Source organism: Xenopus laevis, chromosome 8S (genome assembly GCF_017654675.1).
Source record: "Xenopus laevis strain J_2021 chromosome 8S, Xenopus_laevis_v10.1, whole genome shotgun sequence".
NCBI classification, from domain to species: domain Eukaryota; kingdom Metazoa; phylum Chordata; class Amphibia; order Anura; family Pipidae; genus Xenopus; species Xenopus laevis.
In genome coordinates, this window is record NC_054386.1 from 38255044 (window position 1) to 38272815 (window position 17772).

At 40.5% G+C, this 17772-nt stretch overlaps 1 protein-coding gene across 4 annotated transcripts in view; it reads right to left on the reverse strand.

Moving 5' to 3' along the window:
• The window catches only part of avpr2.S (arginine vasopressin receptor 2 (nephrogenic diabetes insipidus) S homeolog), a 450241-nt gene that overhangs the window by 17278 nt on the left and 415191 nt on the right, over window positions 1-17772 (reverse strand). The window lies entirely within an intron of this gene.

Consider the following 17772-nt stretch of genomic DNA (forward strand, 5'->3'; position numbering starts at 1 on the left):
GATCCAAATTAAGGAAAGATCCATTATCCGGAAATCCCCAGTTCCCAAGCATTCTGGAAAACGGGCCCCATACCTGTACACTGAAAAAGCCATACAAAAGAAGCGTTTTCCCTGGGCCCCCATGCCACTGCAGGGTCGTCTTCCTCTATAGTAATATCACTGGGGGTGATCTAATTCAAAGTTCCCTTTTAAAATATTTCTATTATGTCTTAATGCACCTCTGATTAGTGCACAGTGTTTCAAATGCCAGTGGTAGGACCTTCACGGGTCCAAATGAGTCAGTAGGCAGTAATTCCTGGAACTTCTTTTCTAGTCTATAGAGTCCTTTGGGTGCCAATGCACATGGGATTGAACTGGGTGCTTGTATCAGTTTCTAGTAATAGAAGTCTTGGTTCCTAAACTGAGGGGTTGGGCAGGTGGGGGGGGGGGACCGATGGAACAATGGTAGAAGGTTTAGCTTGAGGCCAGTTAGGGTGAAATTTGGGAAGAAGGCCTATTTGCTCTTGGTGGTCCATTAGGGTGAGCTTTATGCACAAAATGTCTCAATGTCTTAAATATATTGATAATGGGTTGAGTGCAGAGGACCTGTATTTTGTGATCACAGACTCATTGCACCCCCGCTAATTTAAAAAATTAGTGGTGAGCACAACTTTCTCTTGTTTGTCATAGTTTATACAGGAGCAGTGCCCAGCTCCATGTTGTACCTCCCACCCTTCCCAGCTATAGTCAGGTGATCCCAGTGGTGGCCAATAAAAGGACAACCAACTTTGGGAGTTTTAACCTTGAAAGCAGCAAGTAAGTTGCTGGTAAAACTTAGTCCCTGTGTAAAATGTATAATGAAGCAATAGAATTCTATATCTATCTATCTATCTATCTATCTATATCTATCTATATCTATCTATATCTATCTATATCTATCTATATCTATCTATATCTATCTATATCTATATATCTATATAGCTATTGGTTTTCATGTACTGCCTACATTTACAGAACATCCCTGGGGAGAGTAGAGCTGGCCATAGATGCTGAGATTTTTAAAAGATCTGATTATCATCGCGAGACCACGATTATATTGGAACGATCATACGATCGTATGATCGTACGAATTGTCCATCAACTAAAAAGACCAATTTGCCAGGAAAACAAAGGGGAGCTAACTGCTTGGCCCTGCAAACATAGAGAGATTGCACTGGGACCGATAAAGATTTTTTAATCCTGACAGATGACGGACGAAAAATCATAAAATGTTCTATCGTTCGAATCCCACTAACCGCACGATAATTTAGAAGGATTGGTCGGACTTTTCTAAAATCAGTTGTTCGGCAAGAGAAATCTTTGCGGACCTTAAGTAGTACTGGTTGTTGTTTGGGGTAATTAGGCTGATTATGCAATCTGTAAATACAAATAGAGCACTGTTCTCTTTCTAAAAGAACATTCAAGTTCTATAACTTTTTTATTTAGGTCCTTTATTTTCATTTACTGCCGGGTCAGCCTCAGGGGTGGTACAATTATGTGGGATCAGTTATCTGGAAACCCGCTATCCGGAAAGCTCAGAATTATGGAAAGGCCATCTGTCATAGACTCTATTTTATCCAAAATAATCCTCATTTTTAAAAAAAAAAAAATTATTTTTTCTCTGTATTATAAAACAGTAGCTTGTACTTGATCCAAACTAAGATATAATTAATCCTTATTGGAAGCAAAACCAGCCTATTGGGTTTATTTAATGTCTACATGATTTTCTAGTAGACTTAAGTTATGAAGATCTAAATTACGATAAGATCTGTTATCTGGAAAGCCCCAGATCCCGAGCATTCTGGATAACAGGGTACCTGTACCATATCTAGTCAGCTCAAAATACAAAAATTATATCTGAATACAATTGTATTTGTATATCAACTCAAATTCACTTATTTGACCCCAGTATTAGTGCAGTGTCTCCCAGTAGAGTTGTGCGAGGAACCAGTCTTTGACCAGGACCTGCACCCAGACTTGCAGCCATTTTTACCTGCTTGGACCTGTTACTTGATCTGATCTGCAACCGTAAACTTGCTATAAATAAGACTCGCAACCCACAGACCCACCAACCTACAAACCCGCCAACCCACATCTATAACCAGTATTTACCATATACTGTAGGCCTGTGCTTAGGGTGGTAGCTTTAAAGGGCAGCCCTCTGATGCCTATATGGTAAATACAATTAAAACAAAAAAAACCCTCTTCTCCTGCCGCTGGATTCTTTCCTTTGAAATCCTGCAGCAGAGGTGGGGGCAGGGGTACATGGCACAGAAGGAGCAGAAGTTATGTCATGACGTCACATCCCCTGATGTCACTGCACATGTGCCAATTGGCATGAAGAAGAGACCAAATTACAGCTCTCTCTCTACCTACATCCAAAAGTCCTACCCACAGTCCACAGGTAACCCAATTCTTAGTGGGTAACCTGCAGTTGCCGGACTCCAGGACTCTATCTCCCAGCATTCTCAACTTCACCAATGTTGCACAAAGCATTCTATAAATGTTTCTGCTAGTTACAGAGCAAATCTTTAAATAAATAACACAAACACATGAATACACACTCATACCCAACTTTGTTTATGAATGGATACCAAACTCCCAGTTGACAGCTGTTGGAGACCAAACACCCAGTACCGCCATTGGTTGATAGAGAAAAATGTAGGTCAGTAACAGGGAGGCTATACAAAAGTCTCTATATTAAACCATGTCTTCCTAGTTCCATGTATAATAATGTAGGTCCATGAAAATTAACATAAGGTCAATGATGGGTAAGATTTGCAAAATAAAACAAGACTCGTGGGTAAGGTTGGCAGGGGTAGATGGGTTTAGGGTATAATAGGGTGTCTCTGTGGTGGCCAGTGGCATGGCCATGCATGGGGCATTTTCTCTTTCCATTATGCCCCATTCTACCTGTTGGAAGGGCCCACTGCCCAACAGGTTTAGTCGACCTATGGATTAATAATTACTAATGATGATTGATGACAGTCTTGCCATAGAAACCAGACAGAAAGTACTGCTAATTGGTTGTTATGGGTTACTAGACATGCACAAACTTTTTTGTTATTATATTACCCCACTAGGGTTGCCACCATCTCCCTGGCAAACTCCGAGGAGAGATGGGGCCATGATGCAGTGGGGGCGGGGCCATGATGTAGCAGGGTGTGGGCGCGTCATTGTAGGCAGGGGCATAACTACAGAGGAATCTCACCCTGCGGCTAAAGGGGGGGCCCACTGATTGTGGGGGCGGGACTGTGACATTGGGGGTGGGGGCGTGGTGATCAGCCATTGCCTGATCAGAGCATCAATCTCAGGAAATCCTGCCCGGTTTTCCTAATTTGGAAAATTGAACAGCCAGTTTTGACCTGAACAGCCCTTTAAAAAAACTGGACTGTTTTGACCCGGACAGGTGGCAACCCTTTACCCCACAAATCCATTGACCAGTATGAGTTTCATGAAGACAGAATGGGTTTATTGGACACTGGAAAATCCCACACACTTGTGCAAAAATATCAATTCCATAAGCTTCAAAGACATAAAGAAGAATGTAAGAGAGCAGGAGTAAGAGGGGCAAAGCGCTGAGCTAACCCTTTCTGTCCTAAAGGACAGGGCAAAAGATTCCCTCTGTCATGGAGAAAAGTCTATAAGGTCGAGCTCTGTTAGAGACCAAGCATATGTGTGTCCTTCATAGGTTACATAGTAGTTCCATAATATATATATAGTTACATAATAGATGAAGACATCTTTACAACAAGTTCAACCCTTACTTGGACCTAGCTAATGCATCTGCCCATACAAGCACTTTGGGAAGAAAATTCCACAACTGCTCAGATTTCACTGTAAAAACTGGGAGCTTCCCTATGGACTGGAAAAACAAAAATTAAAGCCAAGGAAGAGATCATTTGCCAAGCATGCCCTAAGCCATATGTCTTTAATGTGTTTAATGTGCCGGTGAAAGTGCACACAAACCATAATGCTGGGAGACTGTTGACATATTAATCCTCTTTACTATTTGCATGTGCTGCCAGCTTATTAAGTAGGAAATGGCATTTTCTTTATGGAGATGGGCTGTAGTTTTGTACTTACAGCAGAGGCTGCGTCGCGTTGTTAAGCACAAATGGAGCAATGGCAGATCTGTTACCTTGCTGTTCTTGCACCTGGTATAAGGCTTCTCTTCACTGCAGGACAGGTATCTCTTCTTTCTTCCTCACCCACACTGCCTGTGGCAAAGCCTTATTTCTAATAATAAATATATGCATATATATTGAGGCATACATACACCTCTCCACGCCCATTCCTTCCTAAATGGCCTGACAACGTTCCTCCTTTTCTTTTAACTCCACTAACCTGCCCTGCCTCTCTTCACATCTCCACCTTTCACAGCTGTCTTTGCCAGGTGTGCCAACTTTGGAAGGTGCCAACCACAACTCCCAGCATCTTTAGTAAGTAATTGCTGGGCTTCTATAAGCCAGACCTGTGTTTCCCAGGTAGATGGACTATTCATCAATGTCACAATACTACCTCTAAAGGGCACCAGTATATTGTTGCATTTTTCCAGTCCACCTGGCATGCTAAAGGGGTGGTTCATCCCTTTTGCAATTGGTTGTCATTTTTTTCATTATTTATAGTTTTTTGAGTTATTTAGCTTTTTATTCAGCAGCTCTCCAGTTTGCAATATTGGCAATCTAGTTGCTAGGGTCCAATTAGGCCCCATTAGGCCCTAATTCATATACAATTTGAATAAATATTGGTAAAACCTCTAGACATTTGGGGGGTCTGAAAAATCATTTGCTGTCGGGCCCAGTAATATCTAGTTATGATATGCCACTGCCTCCAAGCCAGGAAATCAAAAATAAGCACCTGCTTTAGGGCCACTGGGAGCAACATCGAAGGGGTTGGGGAGGAACATGTTGCTCGCAAGCCACTAGTCGGGGATCTCTGCATTCGATTGTACATTTTGTGGGCCTCCTTTCTCATGTAATGTAACTTTATTTTTGCGTCTTATTTTTATTCCATTATTATATTAATATTAATACCCATTTGTTCTATACTGTATTTTTGTAAAGGAGAATTAAAGAAGCACATGCCCTGGGGTCTCAGGTAAGTGATTACTATCACTATCACAACATACCTTTCCTTTATTATACTATTGGAATATGAGGATATTATAATAGCTTCTCTGATTAATCCAGGCTATACTGGAACTGTATCCTCTAAATATGTACATCTGAGAGACATGCAATATTCATTGATGTGGTTTATGTAAATATTTGCATAACTCTGCCAATTTGCTATTGTGACCTTTCCCTGAGCAGCAAAGTGTGAGCGCTGATTTGGCAGCTTGTGAAAATTTTTTATCTGGAACATGGCTTCAGGGGGTTTCATTGGATGGGGATTGAAGCAGTTGCATCCTGTGTTTTTGATATGATAAATATCTGCAGAGCTCTGGGTTATTTAGCCTTGGGAATATATACTAATAACTTCCATTCCACATATGAAAGGTACAGCAATAATAGACACTAGAGTGAAATAAGATAATAATATGGCATAGACGTGGAGATTAGAGATAAGTGACATTTTTTGCAAGGTTTCAAAAGACAACCGTAGGCTCAAATGGGTGAAAAAAATTGTCGCCTGGGCAAAAAAAAATGTCCCCCACAGACTTCAATGCATTTGGGGAATTTTTCGCCATTTTGCGTATTTTCGGCAAAGTGAAACAGGATAGATTTGCCCATCATTAATTGGGAATCCATTATCAAAAGAGCTTACATACATTAAAACCTTTGCCAGCCCTAAATTAATTTTATCCCACATCCGTGGAGCCCTGATTTATGGCCTCCATACTGCTCAAGAGCTCTACTGATAATTGGTCCACTATATAGAGACAGTTGCACAGCACTTGTCTAGACAATAAGCTTGGTCAGTAGAGTTGCCACCTTCCCCCTAATGTTCATTTTACTAAATTTGGCAGCTTATGAAAGTTTGAACCCATTTCTGTGGTTTTTATGTGTTATTACAGTTTTGCTGATGAAGGTGAATTGCCCTTTAATCTGTGAGTCTAACCTCCCAAGGACATGTTATCTTATATTGTTACAATTACTTATTTGCTTATCTTGAAATTGTTAAAAAAGTATCTTATCTGAAGCTGTGGCTGTTCTGGGCTCTCTGCCAAAAGCCAATTACGTTAGAAACATTGTTTGTTTCTTTTTCTGGCTGTTTAGTGCAGAGAATATGGGACTTTCCAGTATAAATGAGGGACTGAAGGTTGAGCTGTCAAAAGATGGGCTATCCCTCTGAAAACGGGACAGTTGGGAGGTATGCCTTCTGAAAAAGATCAAACTGGCATGGGGTTTGGGGGGTGACCTAAATGGGAAGGGTGATGGGGTGCATAGGGTTGAGCAATGATGGAGTAATATAGATGTAGATATTTGGCAGACTGGGCTTTACATTGGTGGTATTACACATTTACCAGCAACACACCTCCCAACATTTTGGAAATAGAAAGAAGGACAAAAGGATTTGGCACACAGAGCGGCAACATCTTTTGTCCAAGCGCTTTTTGTGGCCACACCCCTAATTACCATGCCCATTTTACAAAATTAAGCAGGTTATGAAAGTTTGAGCACATTTCTGTTGTTTTTTATGTGTTATTACAATTTTGCTAATAAAGGTGAATTGCCCTTTAAGCTGCAAATCATTTCCCCAAGAGACCTGTGTTAAGATATATATTAATGTGTGTACTCTCATACAGATCCCATAATTTGATACTGACACAGTGTCATGTAACATGATCTTTGTCTGCTAATGCAGAAGTGTTACTAAAGTTATGTCTTCAAGAAGCAAGAGAAGCATGGTGTCTGTGTGCAGTTTCTCCTCTGTCTAAAAGAAAGCTTCAGGCTCATGTGAGATTGAGCTACCAGTTAGCCCATCTCTTAAGCAGAATGGCAACAACCTGCTTATCTTAAATTGTTACAACTGTTTCTTTGTTTATTATTCTGGGATCTGTGCCAAAAGCCAATTACAAATGTCGCTGAACTGCATCTCAACATATAATATACAAATACATAAAGGGTAAAGCCTATGATTAAGTAAGTTGGGAGAACACAAAACGCGTAAGACTGTAATCCATACTTGTACTTCAATAATTACCTTTTTACTACAACTGCCTGGAAGATTGCTCTTTGAGTGCCTACCCTATAAACAATACGGTGAAGCCAGTGGCGGAACTACTGGGGGAGCAGGGGGTGCGAGCAGACCAGGGCCCGCACCCCTTCAGGGCCCCTGGCAGCCCGCTCGCCACTGAAATCGGGTGTGTATGGAGGGGGGCGGGGCCCGGCTGCGCATCACGCACCAGGGCCCGCCCCCCTCTAGTTACTGCACTGGGTGAAGCTTAGTCCTTGCAAGGTGTTCCTTGCTTGCAGGAGTTCCGTGTGCCTTTGGATTTTTTGCCAGAAGCTATAATAACAGGACAGATCCCCTTGGAGCTTTCATGCTGTGAGCACAGCTTGTTGCTATTCCAGGTATTACCTAATTTCCCCTTTATAGGGTCAGGAATGCATCAAGGCAACAATGCTTCAACAATGCTTCAATGGCAGGTTTAGCAGTGTTTGTGTAACCTTTCAGCAGCATATACATTACACCACAGACTTCCAGCCTTTGCTGGCTACGCCGGAACACTGGGGATGTTTCCCTATAAAATGTGTATCCATGGATGTCAGTAGATTAAGTCTGCACACGCAGGGCATGGAGGGCAAAGATCAGGTTGTATAAACAGCACAATATCTCTGCTCAGAGCACAATAACAGGCTGGTGTAGGAATATAAATATTCAGTAATTACAATATAAAGCTACTTTCTTGGCCACCTCATATTAATGGAAAAAGTCCTGCAGTGTCTGTCATCAGCAGCATAACAACGTGCCGCCGGGCCTCCAGCTAAAAAAAAGTCTTAAAATGGGCCTGGCGAGCACAATCGATCTTGCTCTGCCCACCAATGCCCCCCACCTGCCTGCCCCCTCAACGTTATACAATGTAATATTTGGTTCTTTTTCATTGCATGTGTGTTTATTACAGTATATGTTTCAAAAACATATAATAAAAAATGTAAACAAATTGCAAATTGAATCAGAATATCACTCTCTACATCATACTAAACGTTAATTTAAAGGTGAACAACCCTTTAAGAAATCAGCAATACCAGTAACTTTAAGGCTAGGGCCACACGGGAAGATTCAGGGAGATTGTCGCCTGGCAACTAATCGCCGCGTCTTTGAGGGACTAATCTCCCTGAATGGCTTGCTGGTATCTCGCACCCGCTAGCGCTAAAGTCGTCTGCGCCTATTCACACGCGGCGTGGCCTAGCCCTAAGCCTTTCTTATACCCAGCCCCTATACATTTCAGGTGATGGAGGATACACCCAAGGCAAAAGTGTAACATTTGGGCACAAAACAAACTCAGTTTATTAACTTTGGATCCCCAAATGTTGCTGAACTGCATCTCAACATATTATATACAAAAGAACCATTTAAGCAGGTTGTGTTTTTGTACCTATGGGTAACTGGTGGGCTATATAGGGTTGGAGTGTCCACAACACGTTTATAAATGTATATATACAAAATGGGACTTCTACTCCAATCCAATGGTCCACCAATACATCAAAATCTCAAGTCACAAATCCACTGGATTAACTAAAATTAAAAAGTAATATTTATTTATCACCATGCCATATGTAGATAAAAACATTTAAAAACAAGCAGCGCTGCATGGAAGATGAGGGATCCCTCCCAATTAGATAATAACTCATTAAACAAATTCAGTACGAATCACATGTGAGAAAAGCATGCAGGGAAATATTGTTATAAATAATTAGTTGGAATAGTTGGTATATTGTAATGACCACTGCAGATGGCCTTAGTATTATACATCCATGCATGCACCTGCGTGTCCAGACTTTAGGTTACGATTTTGGAGAGGGCACTGTCCCAAGTAGCACAAAATACTGAGACTTGATCTGGACAACAGGGCTCGTATCCGTGGCCTCTGGTCCGCAATGAAGGAGTACTAAGTCCCATAAAGAGTGAATATATATATTCACTCTATATTAGATGGGCTTTCAGTCGGATTAGGTTCCCATATTCATGTTAGTGGGTTAAATTTCCTTAGTAGCAACTCAACAGTCGCACTGTTAGCCTCAGTCTCGGCCAGCCCCAATGAAATGCAGCAAATACCGACCGTGATGATGCTGCGCAAAAGTTCCTCCTTCATGCTGTATATAGTGGTGCCAGGATGTTATACATCAGCGTGTCCCAGATCCTCCAAGTCCTCAGAGCTCCGATGCAATGCTGCGCCTCATAATATACAAATACATTAAGGGTAAAGCCCAGTTAAGTAAGTTGTGAAAACACGAAACGCGTAAGGCTGTAGTCCATACTTATACTTCAATAAATACCTTTTTACTACAATTGCCTGGAGAATTGCTCTTTGAGTGCCTACCCTACAAACAATACGGTGAAGTATGCTAGCTTAGCCCAACAAGGTCCCAGCACCCAATGTTGAGATTTAAGGTTCCAAAAAAATGTGGAATAATGGCACTTGTAGGGTTGCTACCTTGCCCCATAACCAGACACACGCTGAATCCATGGCTAATTAACATTTCATTTAATATTCATTCTGTAGTATGCGTTTTCTGTGTAGCTATGAATTATACATCTAAATGAACTGTCAATTAGTCATACAAGATGTAGATTCACTGTATCTGGTTTTAAAGGGGTTAGGTGGCAGCCCTAATGACTAACCTATTAAATAAGAACAAAATGAAGCTCCAGTACATCAGAACAAAGCAGTATTTCCCTAAACTGTGGTTCTAGTTGCTTTCATAGATACACCTAAAAGGACAGCTAGAAAGCCAGTTAGGGTGATATTTGGGGTGCTGTCCTAGATATTCATGAAACTATGGCTGAATGAATGATACACAAATGTTTTTCCATATCTATAACTTTGGTATGATATAAGGGGGCATGACAAAAGAGCAGACCTACAAATTGAGCTTGAAGTAAAAAGCAAGCTGCAGCTCCTCTTTACTCCCTTATTTGCTGATGATCCAACATGGTGCATAGGAATAAGGAATTTTTTAACATGTCTGATGGGAAAGGCATCCAATATGCATGGGATTATATGGGCAGCATACATATGTTTAAGGATGTGTATGGCTAATTGCTGGTGGAGAGAAGCACACAACTGATTGTATCTGGCCCTGGATAGCACTAGCAACAAAGGAAAATGAACAAGGAAGCTAATGGGCTGAAGGAACGTTAACCCCTTGCTTGCAACAAATCATAAATATTCATAATAGCTGCAAAGTAAAAATGGAGAAAAAAAAGTTAAGGACAGGATTTCGGAGTAGGGCAAAAAGTGTAACTTCCCTAACCCCCTTGATATCTTATGATACTGTTTATTTCTTCAAAGGAAAAGGTAAACATTTTAAAAAATCTGGATTATTTGGATAAAATGGATTCTATGAAAGATGGTCTTTTTGTAATTTAGGGCTTTCTGGATAGTGGATCCCATACCTGTAATAAAATCCCATTAAGGGTAATGAGATCAGGGGTGCTGCGCCAATGAGGTCAGTTTGAAACTTGCCTCAGGCAGCAGCACCAAGTGAGTTACCAGAGGCAGCAAAAAGATGCTTATAATTATGCAGAAGGATAGGAATCTCTGCATGTATCCCTTTCTTCTGCATTAAAGGGTATTTTCAGGGCACTTTTTCACAGATGGCAGAGAAACGTTTTCCCAAAGCTCCTCATCACTCTAAAACAGCAAACTGGTTATAGCTAGTGATGAGTGAATCTGTCCTGTTCCTGAAACGGAAATTTGCAAAACGCATTAAAGTCAATGGGCATCAAATTTATATTTATCAGCAACAATTTTGTCTTGGCGACTTTTTTGTCTCTCCAATATACTTTTAAAAATGTCAACCATTTTTATAAGAAACCTGACTGTATGCAGTGAAATTCCCCCTTCATTTTACTTGCTCTGACTGCGGTGAATAGAGAAACGATCATACTTTCAAATGGCAGGGGGGAGCCCCCCATCATTCTTCCCAGAACTCAAGCTGCTCGCGAAGCTACTGGGGAGATTAGTTGCCCAGTGACAAACTGCCCGAAGAAGAAGCGTTTTTTTGCTGGCCGACTAATCTCCCCCAGTAGCTTTGTGTGCCCCTGCCCTAAATCAGCCAGCAACTGTGTAGAGATTCATATCTGCAGACCCAGTGCAGTCTGTATATTCTGATTATTAATTAATCTTGCTGTATTGGCTTCTATGACACATATTATTTGACTTGTGCTGTTTTGATATTTTATGAAGATCCCTAAGCTTAACCTCCCAACTGAAGCCCAGACCACACTGAGCATGCATGTGCATGGTCTTGGTCTTGCAAAGATGTTAAACATAGTTACAAGATAGTGACCCCCTACGGCCAACTTTGAAAACATAAATCATTTGTTTAATTAGGTTTAATTAGGTGCAGTGAGTTCATGTTTATGTTTAGTATACAAAATACAGCATTTCTAGCATTATTCTATTTTGGACTTTAGTTCCCCTCTAAGAATGTTTTTTCTGGTTGGTTCTTTGTTCAATTCTGTGATCTGGCCAGGGAGCATGAGGCAATTTTGTATTTTTTTGTATGAGGTTTCTTTGTCACAGCAATTATATCTATATAATACACAAAAGCCATGAATATCTTGTAAATTATATCCTTATAAACGGTGAGTTCTGATGTCATCAGTTATAAACGGTGAGTTCTGATGTAATTTCTGTCACATGACTCACCGAAACTTGTGTATTATAATAAATAAAGTACCCCCAGTTGCAAAATATGAGGATATTAGAAGTTACCTCGTAGTTTTCTGACCTGTATAAAAACACTCGGCCTTCGGCCTCGTGTTTATATATGGTCATGAAACTCCTCGGTAACTTATAATATCTTTATATTTTACAAAAGGGGGTACTTTATTCACTATATATTGTATATCTATATATCTCACTAATATAAACACAATGCTGCAGATTAATAAACTAAATAACCTCTGCCCATCATGTAATGTAATAATAATGTCTCTTTATTTCTAATCTTTATAGTTAATGATGACTGCTTTGCTATGGCATGCATCCTATTTAGAAAGCGCTCATTTACTACTGATGATGGCAGCTTGTTTGCTCAGTCATGACACTATAATTAGTTCCCATAATAATATGAGCTTTGGTTTATGTAAGATCTGGGTGCCACCCTTTGCCCTGGGGCTTCAGGGATAATAAGCGCTTATCCAGAATTCTGTGGATACCACAACACGGTGACAGATTAATGCAAACCTCTCCAAAGGGACCAACTAAAATGGTTTATTGGTTAAACAGTTGGAGGAACAAGGACATTTCCTCCATTGATGTATTATAATCCCTCTGAGTGGAAAAAAAGTTTATCTACTCCCTGCAGAAAGAGCCAATAGTTAAGTCAAGCTATATGTTTTATTGACTTGTCCCACAAAGGAAGTAGGATTCACAATCTGCAGGGGAACACATATAGGTTTTGCACATTTAAAGGGAAACTCCGTCCAAAAACATCATTGCATAATGAAAGAAATCATATTTACCCACGTATCTGCTTTTATTATGAGCTGCAAAAGTACTTGGTCTATCAAGGTAAAATCTACAGATCAGTGATCTTCACTAGTGATTTGACTGGTAGTCAAAAAACATGAGGCAAAAAACATGGGGCAAAAAAAACAATAATCTTGTACTGTACTGTAAGTGAAGTGACCAACAGAAAGCAACAGTGGGTGCACTTAAGTGTAATTATACCATCCATGCTATGGAGACAGTTGAGAAACCCCAGAGGCATTCCTTTGATGGCTTTGATAAGGATTGAGAGAACCAGACATGTGTGTGTCCAGAGATAAAAATAAATTCCTTCAAATAGACACTGGTTGGGAAGATGGTCAGCCCTCTTTTGTGTAAGCACACCCACTACTACTATAACACATAAGCATGTGGGATCGTAAATGGGGCAGTCACAAAGAGAACTGTAGAAGAACCAAGGCAAATATTTAGTACCTTTCAATATGGCTGAGTTAAAAGTTATGTCTGTACAGCAGTGCTCCCAAACCAGTGGCTCAGGAGCAACGTGTTTTCTTGGTATGGAGGCAAGTTTTGGTTGCATAATACCATATGTACTGCCAAACAGAGTCTCTTTTAGACTGCCAGTCCACATATGAGCAACCTAATAACCCATCACAGCCCTTATTTGGGACATGTTTTTTGCTTGTGCTCCTCCCTAAGTCTTTTTAAAATTAAATGTGGTTCATGAATAAAAAAAGGTTGGGGACCCCTGTTGTAAAGGTTATCAGAAAAAGTGATGGATCTGGATTACTTAGTAGGGCCACATGAACTCAGCCAGGTTTCAGCACTGGATAAGGCCACAGAGGAGGTACAACAACTGCATTGTAAATGAGTCAATACATAATCCTGTATGCAGAGGTTGAGTCGCAGGGTAATTTAGTCAGCATTTGTGCCTTTCAAATTGCTGCGTCTGGTGCAAGTCCGACAGTTTCCACCTTCAACTTGTTTGCCAAATACTTGTATCATGGACAGCACCACTCACCATTTTCCTTTTCTTTAAAAAGCCTTTATTAAGCCATGGGCTCTGACCCAAAACAAATTTGTTTTGGGTCAGAGCCCATGGTTTATTAAAGATGCAGAGGTTGAGTGACATGTGAGCACTGGTGTTGCCTGGAAACATAGTTGCTTGAGGCTAACCAGGACTAATGGACAACTAGCTCACTTGCCCACTGTTCCTTTCCTGGAACAGTCCAATATGCTAAGAAGCAAAAGGGCAGGGCTGGGTGTCTCTATGTTGGCAGGAACAATAGTTACCGTATGCCTCTGCCCTTTTGCATACATCTTGTCTTAACTGGATAGAGGTCACTATCACTCTGAGAATGTTCTCTACTCATGGATATATAGATAAGGTATAAGTAGGATATACAAAGGGAACTTAAGACAGTGGAATGGCTAGGTGTTACTGGGCCCCATAGTCAAATATTTTAGTGCCCAGAATCATGGAGCACTCACATCTCCCTCTCAGGCAATGTCACATCACTATTCCCAATCATGTATGGGTCCACGTGACTGATATGTGATTTCCATAATACTCTTTGTAGGTGAGGTTACTTAATGTAATGAACATTGCAAAATATTTAGGGTATGCATGTATGTACTGTATGTATGTAAATCAGTAAGATATACACCATGACTAATCCTGAAAAACAAGGTAGGCTTACTTTCACTATTTGCCTGCAATTGCGAGGAGCCAAGTGAGAGCCCCAGGCACCTGCAAAACTGGTTACTACGGAGTGTAAATCGCAAGTGACAGCAGTGGTATCAGATTAATGCTAATAGGGTCAAAAGCTTTAGGCCTCTAGGCCTGCTTGTTATTGTGGCTATTAATGCATACTGTATGTATTTCTATTAGTAATCTGACACAGGGTTTGTAAAAAAAGAGTAAAATAAGGAACAAAATGGCTGACAGGAGTCAGGCCAATACCCAGAGGAAAACATCTACAGCAACATAGTGACCTAATAACAGATGGCCCTCTGCACCTGCATAGGCAGCTTCCTGGATGGGGGTGTTGGAGAGGAGCGTCCCACTGGGATATACACATAGCAGCCTAAATCTGGTCTGGACGGCAGCCAAGTGAGAGAATGTAGACAGGAAGAACTTTCATAAATTCTAAGAGGTGGCCGAGGGACACTGATAACTGAAGTGAGGACATAGCCAGTCACTAGATATGTAACAGTAGGGGAACCAGAACCTGTGGTGGTTGGGACAGAGGAGCAGGAGAATTGAGGGCCCAGTGGAGCCCTGATTGAAGAGTAATTATAATGTTTATGAAACCACTCCAGATGTGTTCCTGGAATTTGAGGAGCCATAAACAAATCTTGCTGCGGGGTCTAACAATATCTAATTTCAATACTGAAAGGATGAGGTAAACAGGGTAGCCACAAGGAGACAGTGCCCAACTGACTGGGGGCATGGACAACCCAAGTTTAAAGGGACTGTGAGACAGTGACCTAAACAGCTGAAGTGGTGGTACTGGCAGGTACAATGTTAGGGGACAAGCAGGCAGTAAAAGATTGGGGAGAATTATTTGTTCTAAACAAGCTCTAACTCTTAAATGATAGCTATTTTGATGGAATTGGGAGAAATTCTATTTCCCTTCTCCCATCTTTTCGTTTGTATCCACACAATCATCTTGGCCTGGAGGCACCACTATCTCAATTGACTATTTCTGTTGATTTGTATTATCATAACCCTGGATACTACAACAAATACACCATTCACAGAGCCCGGAGTTTCGTGTGGCCAAGGAGAATCAACACTGGGAACTCGCCTGTGTCACATTTTATTTTACGAGTTCCAGAAATTTCTATACTGTATATATAAATTAGAATCAAGGACTAAAACTGTTTTAATTTCTGGAAGGATCATGGGATTAAAAAAGTTCCTCTATAAGGTATACAACATGTGTTTATTTTACTTATGAAATGGGAGAAGGGATGTGCAAGAGTTTAAAATCATATTGAGCTAATCTCATAAAATCTCCATTTATCTCACCAGGACAGAAGGCTTTTTCACAGAAAGGGAAAGCTAGGATTATACTTCTTGTTCTGTAGCTGGATTGTGCAGGCTCAGGGGAAATAAAGGGAAATTCTAATTTACAGGGCAAGAGTACTTGATTAATGGAAGAGCCTCCAAATCAAGATGGTAAGATCACAAAGAAATGGCACGGTAAAAACACAAGAGCCAAGGATCATTCAAAGTTCAGAATAAATTTGTTCCTAACAGAGATTTGTCTTAAAGTGTATAATTTTATAATATGTGTTGTCTAGTGTTTCAACATTAGAAGATACTTGTTAAAGGGGTTGTTCACCTTCAAGTTATCTTTAGTAAGATGTAGAGAGTGATATTCTAAGACAAGTTTTTTTTGGTTTTCATTTTTTAATATTTGTGGTTTTCGAGTTGTTTAGCTTTTTTTTCAGCAGCTCTCAAATTTGCAATTACAGCTATCTGGTTGCTAGGGTTAAAATGACACTAACAACCATGCATTGATTTGAATTAGAGACTGAAATATTAATAGGAGTGGCCTGAATACAAAGAAAATTATTACAAAATAGCAATAACAATACATTTGTAGCCTTAAAGAGCATTTGTTATTTAGATGGGGTCAGTGACCCCTATTTGAAAGCTGGAAACAGTTAGAAAGCAAGAAAATTTTAAAAACTATAAAAAATACATAATGATGACCAACTGAAAAGATAGTTTGAATTGGCCATTCTATAACATGTGTTGGGTGTGTTTCAAATATTTGAAGTATATTCTATGGGAAATACCTCTATCTCTAGTAATGATTAATGCAAACAGTGACAGGCAGATGACGTCACTTTGCTTGCTGCTGTCCTACTAATGGAGATGATCAAACTGCAGCTGAAGGGGAGACAGGTGTGAGTGAAGGGCGAGGGCATGTGCGTGTAAGCGGATCGAGTGTGCAAGGAGGATTAATATGCAAGTGGGGGGTGCCAGTGGGTCATTTGTGCATGTGGTGTTAGTGTGTGTGTGGGGGTGCAAGTGGCCTAGGGGCATGAGATTTTTAAAATCTAGCACTGGGTATGCCCCGCAGAACATTCCATTGGATCAATGCATTTATCCATGGGTGAGGCCAGATTGTCCTAATCGTTGCTAATCTTAATGGGTTACATATCCAGCAATTCTTGGTAAAGAACCAACAAAAACACAGAACTGACCATACATAATGCAGCGCTTGACGTTCAGCACTTTCTTCCCTATAGCCCCAACTATCCCTCATCAATATTACATGAAAGGGATGGAAGACCTGTTCTGTTGATGGATAAAATGTACTGTTCTGTCCAGGCGGACAACAAATCCATTCTTTGTGTTTTCGCATTTGGAAAGGTTGCTGACTTAGAGAGTATTTTTGTTCGATCCTTAAATTCCCTGCACCAAAGAGAACATTTGGTGGGAAAAGTCAGAGTAAGCCATAAATGCTTTTTGCTTGTCACATTCAACCCTAAATAAGCTTGGAAAATTTCTTAGACTCTGAACATCTTTTCTGGAAAAGACTTTGTTCAGTTTGATCTCGACTGGGTCCATTGCAGTTTAATAGTAGCTGAGCTTTCCCGTTGCTAAATAAATCCTGCCTAGATTGACAGGCAACTGAGACCATCCCCTTTGGAAATGCCACAAATTTGCCACAGAAGGGGTGTTAAACTTCTCATTCTGACTCCATAATATAGACCAGTATTACACTCTGAAGGTTCATTATTAATTCAAATGCAAAAAATGCTGCACTGTGGGGGGGGGGGGGGAAGCAATTTTTAAATTTTGCACTTTGCACATTTCACTGTTAATAAATAAACCCACGGCAATCAATCAAATATTTGTTTTAATTGTTCAACCTGCAGCTGGCAGAAAAAAAAGTCAGTTGCCAATTGGTTGCTATGGGTTACTGCCCATGGGAAAATTTGCCCAGTGTCTATAAAAGAGCCATCATCATGATTTTTTATCTAAGGCTTCTACTATGTGCTAGGGGAGAAAGGGATGAACCTAAATGGTTATTTTCAGAGAGAAACTGTGGGTCAATTACCTTTGCTCCTCTAAACTGTTATTCCTTTTGTATTTCACAGGCATG